The sequence below is a fragment of the Populus euphratica genome, unplaced genomic scaffold, assembly GCF_000495115.2.
Source record: "Populus euphratica unplaced genomic scaffold, PopEup_1.0 scaffold240.1, whole genome shotgun sequence".
Classification (NCBI taxonomy): Eukaryota; Viridiplantae; Streptophyta; class Magnoliopsida; order Malpighiales; family Salicaceae; genus Populus; species Populus euphratica.
In genome coordinates, this window is record NW_011500121.1 from 278747 (window position 1) to 287501 (window position 8755).

At 27.4% G+C, this 8755-nt stretch overlaps 1 long non-coding RNA gene across 1 annotated transcript in view; it reads right to left on the reverse strand.

Annotated features, from left to right (window-relative positions):
• LOC105110123 (uncharacterized) overlaps positions 1–6605 on the reverse strand; it is a 16726-nt gene extending 10121 nt beyond the window's left edge. The window contains exon 1 of the long non-coding RNA XR_839408.1: positions 6595–6605. This is a non-coding gene — a long non-coding RNA (uncharacterized LOC105110123). The remainder of the gene's footprint in view (positions 1–6594) is intronic.
• Positions 6606–8755: the final 2150 nt, after the last annotated feature.

Genomic DNA, 8755 nt, shown 5'->3' on the forward strand with positions numbered 1-8755 from the left:
TGTTGTTGTTGTTGTTATTATTATTGTTGTTGTTGTATTATTGTTGTTTATAATTTGTACAATTAACCTCCTTGTGGTTCGACCCCGGTCTTGCCGGGTTATTTATTACTTCGACACTCCTTCACTTGGGAGAAGATATCAATCTTTTCGTCGTGTCAGTACCCTTTTATTTTTTATCTTTAAATCAAATTCTTGTAAAAGTAAAACCTATTAAAGCAATCATGTTTTAGCATTCTTCTTTGCATACAAATACTTAAACGCCAAGTGATTGAAATAGACAATAACCTATCAAATAAGATCAAAATTTGTTAAAAGCAAAAACAACCGCTAATAAGTTTTTTTCAATATTGGCATAGTTAAGTTGAGCTCATGTTACAGTCTTACTTGCATAATAAATAACATAAAAAATTCTATCTTTTTTTTATTCTAAAACAACCCTTATAGCGAAATCACTAGCATCATAAAGCAATTCAAAGAGTAAATTCCAAATCCATGAAACAATTACAGGTGTTGAAAATTCATCCATGAACACCTTTATAAATGTTTCCAATATGCTAGAGAAATTTAACATCATGTGACACGACCAAAAGATTGATATCTTCTTTCAAGTGTAGGAGTGTCAAAGTAATAAATAACTCGGCAAGATTGAGATCGAACCACAATGAGGTTAACGATATAAATTATAAATAATAACAACAATAATAATAAATTAAGAAGGACTTTGTGATGTAAGATTAATATGAAGATTAAACAATAAAAACAAATGTTAAGGTTAGAAGATACAATAATGATATTTCAAACAAGTATAGTATAAATTCTTTTTATTACTCAAGTAAAAACCACACATAAAGGAGGTTTCAATCGGATTATAAATGGTCAAATAATGCTAATACTTGTAAATGTTGTCAGGTGTTCATGATCATAACTTTTGTTAATATCAAATCAAGTTTTTTTTATAGCACAAGTATTGGTTATAACATACGGTTGGGCTATGAAAGTGCCAAGTATTTGTTGTACCAAGTGTTATCCAACATAAATCTAGATTAACCATTTAACAAGCAAAGTATTAAGAGTGAACAATATAAAAAATAAAAAATATGTTAGTATCAAACATTAAGATCCATGTTGAGTATATACTATACTTATTCTTACATCATTAGTGTAACCTTTTCACCTTGACATAATAAACTTAACTAAACATAATAAATAAGAGAAAGATAAATAAATAAGATAATAACATAAATATGATATAAGTTAACTAAGTAAAGGAAAGGAAATGAAAAACAAAACTTAAACATTACAAAAATATATATAAAAAAGAGAGCAAGAACATGATCTTGATATGAAAAAAAAAGATGCCTAAATGCATGGTAAATGCCTTTTTTTAAGAAAAAATTGAAAATTATTGATTTGTTGACTAATTATTGAGTGAGTGACCACATATTAATTTGGTGATAATCTTTATCTTCTTGTCTAAACAAAACGTTTTTACTAACTTTAGAATTTGAGTAGACTTAAATCATGAAAGTTCTAGGAAATTATCTCACCTTTCCAACAAAAGAAATTGAGGTCATTTGGACTTCTAGAACTCAAAATATGGGCAGAACACTCAATAATATTTGGGATGTAGGACAGATTTGAATTGGACTTCTAGAACTCAAGATATGGGCAGAACACTGAATAATATTTGGGATATAGGACAGATTTGAACTTTTCCGTTGCTAAGATTTGGACTTCCAAACAACATAATTGAGTATTGCATTCTTATGACTATTTTAGGCCTATGTCTTAGCTTTCTAACCATATAAAAAAAATTGAAATCCAAGATCTACAGCTCTAGATATGACCCAATAACTGAACAAACAACATAATTGAGTCTTGCATTCTTATGACTGTGTTAGGCATATGTCTTAGCTTTCTAACCATATAAAAAAAATTGAAATTCAAGATCTACAGCTCTAGATATGACCCAATAACTGAACAGTGTTCTATTGGGACTGAACCAACATCTCTTTTCTAAGCTTCACCCTCGCTTTGTCTTCTCAATTTCAATAGTTGAACTCATCAATCAATCCTTTAATTTACGTGCTAGGTTTGTATTTAAGATGAACATTTACCATAAATTAAAGGTATCTTATAGTATCAGACTTGTTATTATAAAACATGCTTTAGTTAAGGAGTTATTGATACTTCAGGTGCAAAATGCTGACATAAAACCTTGATAAAAATATATTTTTAAGTATTAATCATCATACATCTTCAGAACATAGTTGGAGCATTATATTAGTCTTCTCTTGATCTTTGAAATATTATGATTTAATTGTATTTGAAATACCCATCTAAAAAGAAACAACATGCATGGACAACAAGTCTTTCTAACATTTGATTAATAAAAGGTAATGAAAACTAATCTTTTTAAGTTGCATCATTAAGTCTTTGATAATCCATGCATACTCGTCATCTTGTTATTGTCCTTGTTGGTTTGAGTTCATTGTTATCATTCTTTACCATAATTATTCCCTTTTTTAAGACTATTTAAACCAAACTTACCTATGTACTATTCAAGATTAGATAAATAATTCCAACATCTAACAACTTTAAAACTTCTTTATGAACCACTTCTTATAATGACGGATTCAATCTCTATTATGGTTAAGTAATCGGCTCAAAACTATCTTATATTAAAATCTTATGTATACAAATCAAAAGACTAATTCCCTTGATATCCAAGATTGTTCATCCCAAAGTCATATTTGCTCTATCAACACTTTTAACAACTTTTTCTTCTCTACATCACTCAAATAACCATTAATGAAAACTGGAAAAATAGAGTCGTAGTTTAAGAAAGCATACCTTGAATTTAATGGAAGAGGTTGGAGCTCAAGTTTGGGTGGTTCCTTACTTGATGATGTTGTCATGTACAAACCTACCTCTTTATGTTCTGACTTTATAAAAGGACGAGAAGATGGTACAACTTCCAAATATCTTAGACACTCTCCAACCTCTTTATTCTTGAACTCAAAAGTTGTAGAAAGACTTACTTGAAGTGGCAACTTTAAAAATCCAACCCTATAAGTTTTAGTCACCATTAGGTTTATATCACTAATTTGAAAACAAGAGTGTAATTCAGAAGGAAACTCTATAGTCTTTAATATATTAAAAGTGATATGTTCATCACCAACCCTTAAAATAAAGTTTCATTAGTTAGACATCAATTAATGTTATTTTCATAGCAAGGAAATGTCATCCTAAATTCAAAGGTAATTTCATATTATCTTCCATGTTTATCACAATAAAATCAACCATAAAAATAAATGTGTCAACCTTCACCAAAACATCTTTAATGATTCCTCTCGAGTACTCAATAAATCTATTTATTAATTGTAAAGAGATTATAGTAGGCTTCTCAAATACCTAATTTTTTAAAAACCAAAACAGAAATAAAATTAATACAGGAATACACTTTTAAGTACTAATCACTTCTCAAATACCTAATTTTTTATAAACCAAAACAGAAATAAAATTAATACAAGCTCTAAAATCATATAAAGTTTTATCAAAATAAGAATTTCCTATAGTGCAAGGAATTGTAAAACTTCTTAAATCTTTTAATTTTGGAGGCAACTCTTTTTTGTAAAATTATGATACTCTCTTCGATTAACATTACCATCTCATGCTTTTCTAACTTCCACTTATTTGATAAAATATTCTTAAAAAAATCAGCATATTTAGGCATTTGCTTGAAAGTTTTAATAAGAAAAATATTAGTATGCAATTGTTTAAAAAATACTAGGAAATTTAGAGATTTGATTATCAAGCTTATTATTTTTTAAGTCTTTAAGGAAAAGAAATAAGTGAATAAAAAATTCAAGGAATGTTAGTATTAGATATAAACTCCTTAGAATTCTTGGGTTTCAAAGCTTCTTTATTTTTTATTTTTTAATTTTCAGCTTATTGGTTGGTTATTTGCTCCTTCAATTCCCTCATCTTTGACTTGTCTCCTCATGATCATCATATCTATCTTGCACAAAACTTGTTATTTGTTGATACTTAATTTTCCTCTAACTTCTTAATGATATTGCTTTGGTATGTTTTTTAGAATTGATAATAGTGTTACTTGGTAAAGTTTCTTATGTCCTCCATGTAAGAATGTTTGAAAGATGAATTTGAGCTTCAAGGTTATAAACCAAAATTGAATTGTTTTAGATCGCTAAATATATAATTTATATATATTGCATAAATATTTTCTCAATTGTTAGCTTCTTTTCTTATTGTGAAGAGTTTTAAGGTCGTCTAACTACTCTTTAATTATTGCTTTATGAAAATTTAAGGTGATTTCAACATTCATGATTGAATATTTGAGGTTATTTTACCATTTAGGATTAAATATGCTTGAATAAGGATTGTTTTGGTGTTGAAAATTGGACACATAATTAACTTCCTTAGAATTTGGTTGAGAAAAAGGCTTCTCAACTTGGCAATTGATCTTTGAGAGATTTAATACATAATAATCACACACAACATTAGTTTGAATAACATTAACATTCATCTTACATGGTTGTTTAGATAAAGTTGTTATTTGTGGTACCAATATGGTAATAGAATCAAGTTTAAGAAATTTAATCGCCTTTCTTTACATTGATCTCTTAAAAGGCCATTGATAGTAACTTCATAAGTTGTTTCATGAGTTTTACTCATTAAAGCTCTTACAGCTATTACATCAACCATGAATGTATTTGGAGCTCCTAAACCATTCTAGAATATTTAGACTTGAAGTCACGATAAAAGTTCATAATATGGACATTTTCTTAATAAATCCTTATATCTCTCACATGCTTCATACAAAGTTTAATTCTTAAATTGAGTAAATATGATAATATCATTCTTTAGCTATGCTATTTCAGTTGGAGAAAAATAATTTCCTAAATGTTTTTTTGCTAACTCCTACCACATAGTAATGACATTAAATGGTAGAAAATTTAGCCATGCCTTCGCTTTTTCTTTAAGTGAACAAGAAAAACTCTCAAGCAAATAACATGATTCGTCACTTTGTTGTGCTTAAAGGTGTTAGAAATCTTTATAAAATTTGTGATATGAACATTAGGTTCCTCCTCTAATAGCTCGCAAACTGAACAGTTTATTATATCATCTGAATTATTAATGACTAATCTTAAAATTATATGCTTATATAGTCAACCTCATTATGTTAAATGCAAACTCATTAACCAAATAGTACCTCAAAGCTCTATCTGCCTTTTCATTCCACTACTCCGCCATAGTAATGGAAGATGTGATGATTTCTTGCTTCTTTTTATTGATTTGACATAAAGTTCTCTAAATTTTAGGATAAAAAAGCGTAGGCTTTAATGGTTTATAATGGGGTATGTACTTATAAATCCTGAAAAAAAAAAAGTTCTCTAAATTTTAGGATAAAAAAGTGTAGGCTTTAATAGTTTATAATGGGGTATGCACTTATAAATCCTGAAAAAAAAGAAAAGAAAAGAGAAATTGATTTTTAACCAAAGCAATATTTAATAATAATAATAATAATAATAAGTAACAATCTTGTTAGTATCAATATCAATAACAAATAATTAATTCCTGATAACGACACTATAAACTTGGTGTGATAATAACTACAAGTGAACAAAATTGCAAAAAATAGTAATTTTTTATGAAGATAAAGAGTAATTATGTTATTGAGTATTGAAATTTACCAAATTAATTACTACTTAGAAATTAACCTGAAATGTTATAGAATTGACCACCTAAATTAAACTAAAATGTTTGACTAAAGTAAATTAAAAGAAATAGAAGATAAAACTTAAGGTTGTAGGGATAATTAAAATAAATTTAGAAATTTTGATTTTACCTGGTTAATCCTATATAATTTCTTATTTCTTATAATAAATTTCAAATTCAGATTAAAAGATATCTTAATTATTTAATTTTTTCTCTTAAATAACATTGAAAATATCCTCACCTAATAATTCAACATATCTTTATGTACATTAAATTATTTGAAGATTCATTAAGTTCTTTGAAATTTTCTACAATATCATAAATCACAGTAAAGTATCTTTATCCTTTGATCAACTATTGGTGTTTAATTCTGGAAGTTTCTAATCATAAACTACCTCTGAACACTCAATATGAAAGAAGTTCAAAATAAAATAACTTGGAATTTAAATTGTGTAATCAAAACTAAATTATACCAAAGCTCTATAAAAATAAATTTAGTTCAAACAACTATAAAATAAATCATGTTCTTATTAGAATACATTAAACAAAAATTAAGAAGAAAATTTAACTATTTTGCTGAGAATCGATTGACGAAGCACTCAATATCTAGTTTCTTCTAATTCTTTTTCCTCTCATTCTCTTATTTTAATGGTAAAAAAACATATCTCTTTTGTTATCTACTTTAGTCATGGTCTTTTCCCTTAATCTCCTCCTTTTTCTTCGGTCCAAAATCTCCTTTTATTTGTTTCTTGATTTTCCTTTCAAAACTGGCAAATTCTAAGTCCTAACTTCAAGCCCTATTTTAGCTATCAAAATCACTTATTTTAAGAAAATCTTATATAAAAGTTGAACACATTTCTCTTAGCTTTGTTTTCACACCAAAAGAGCATAATGTGGCTATCTATAGAGAAAATTATGTTTGATTTACCAAGATGTGTTTTTGAAATTTCTAGTAAGAAAATTTTATATTCTTACAACAGGAAATTCCACTTTCCTTCTTCTCTTCTTTACCAAAACATGTACATAATCTTTTCAAGGTAAAGTTTTCCCATTTTCCCACCTACTTATAGATAAAAATTTTCTATTGCTTGAAGGCAAAGCAAACCAAGATTAACCATTGGATTTCAAGAATGAATCAAAACCATTCATTTAATAATTTGAAAACAAAACAAAGAAGAATGGACCCTTGGAAGAGAATTGATTATAGACTATTTCATTAAAAAAATGAATTACTTAATGAGAGTGTTTTCAATTTTTAAATTGGTCCACAATTACAATTAAATCACTAAAAATAAAAATGCAGTTTTCTTTTTCTTTTTCTTTTTATTTTAGATTCTTTGGAAAATACACTGAGAACAACACAAATACATTAAAAAAATATTTTTGGGCATTTTTTTTTGCTATTTTGGTATTTTTTCAAAAAATTTTAAAAAATATGGTCAAAATTAGGTTGCTACAAATGCTCTTCCTTTTTATAGCACTTATGAAGCAAAATCTTAATAAGGTTTTACATAATGAGCTTGTAAAGAAGAGTGTTTACCTAACTTGTTGGGTGAACCATCTATCCAAAGAAGAAAATGATCTCATTATAATAGATGACATGCCCCCTTTTTGAAATTTAATAAACCAATATCTTGTCACGGGTGACTTGCTCCCTATGAAATTCAAATACTGGTCTATTTTCACAGGTAATGAAATTTAATAAACCAATATCTTGTCACAGGCGACCTGCTCCTTTTGAAATTCAAATACCGGTCTATTTTCACAGGCAACCTGTGATTAGTACTTAAAAATATATTTTTATCAGTATTTTGCACTTAAAGTATTAAAATTCCTTAATTAAAGTATATTTTATAATAACAAGTCTAATACTATAAGATATCTTTAATTTATGGTAAATATTCATCTTAAATATAGCCCTATCACATAAATCAAAGGATTGATTGATGATTTCAACTTCTGAAATTAAGAAGACAAAGAGAGGGTGAAGCTTAGAAAAGAGATGTTAGTTCAGTCTAAATTGGAACACTGTTTGGTAACTGGATTATATCTGGAGCTAAACTGGAATACTGTTTGGTAATTAGATTATATCTGGAGCTGACAATATTTATAAGTATTAACATTATTCGAACAAGATAACTAATGTAATCATGTTAATAATTTATAATTCAATTGGAACCTCCTTTGCGTGTAATTTCTAATTGAGTAATAAGAATTTATATTATAATTGTTTGATATATCATTAGTGGATCCTTTAACTTTGACATTTGTTTTTATCATTATTTAATCCTTACATTAATCTTCCATTTCTACATCTCAAAGTCCTCTTTAACTTTTCTTCACCACCATCATTATTGTTATTATTGTTGTTGTTGTTGTTGTTGTTGTTGTTCGTACTATTGTTGTTACTGTGGAGCTTGATCTATGTTACTTGCTTCTAGTTTTAGTTTGTTGTATTCACGAGGACCTACCATGTGTTTATCATATGTAGTGTGTTCTTATTGTGTTGGCTGCTTATGTGTGGGCTATGAAGACATCAATATTTTAGTTGTGTCAACCTGCCCATTCAAATTCAAACACTGATCTATTTTCATGAACAACTTGCCTATTCAAAAACATATCTATTTCCACAAGTGACATGCTTTTTTTGACATTCAAAGATTGATCTATTTTTATGAACGAGCTATCTTTTTTTTAAATTTCAAAAAGAACTTCAGCAAGTGTTTATGCTTTCTTGAAATTGGTTTATTTTCATAAGTGACATGATAAAAAAATTGATGTCTTCTCCCAAGTGTAGGAGTATCGAAGTAATAAATAACCCGGCAAGACCAAGGTCGAACCATAAGGAGGTTAACCATATAATAATAATAATAATAATAATAATAATAATAATAAATAATAATAATGGTGACGATGAGTTAAAAAGAACTTTGATATGTAAGATTAATCTAAAGATGAAACAATAATAAAAGCAGTTGTCAAGGTTAGAAGATCCATTAATAGCATTTCAAAT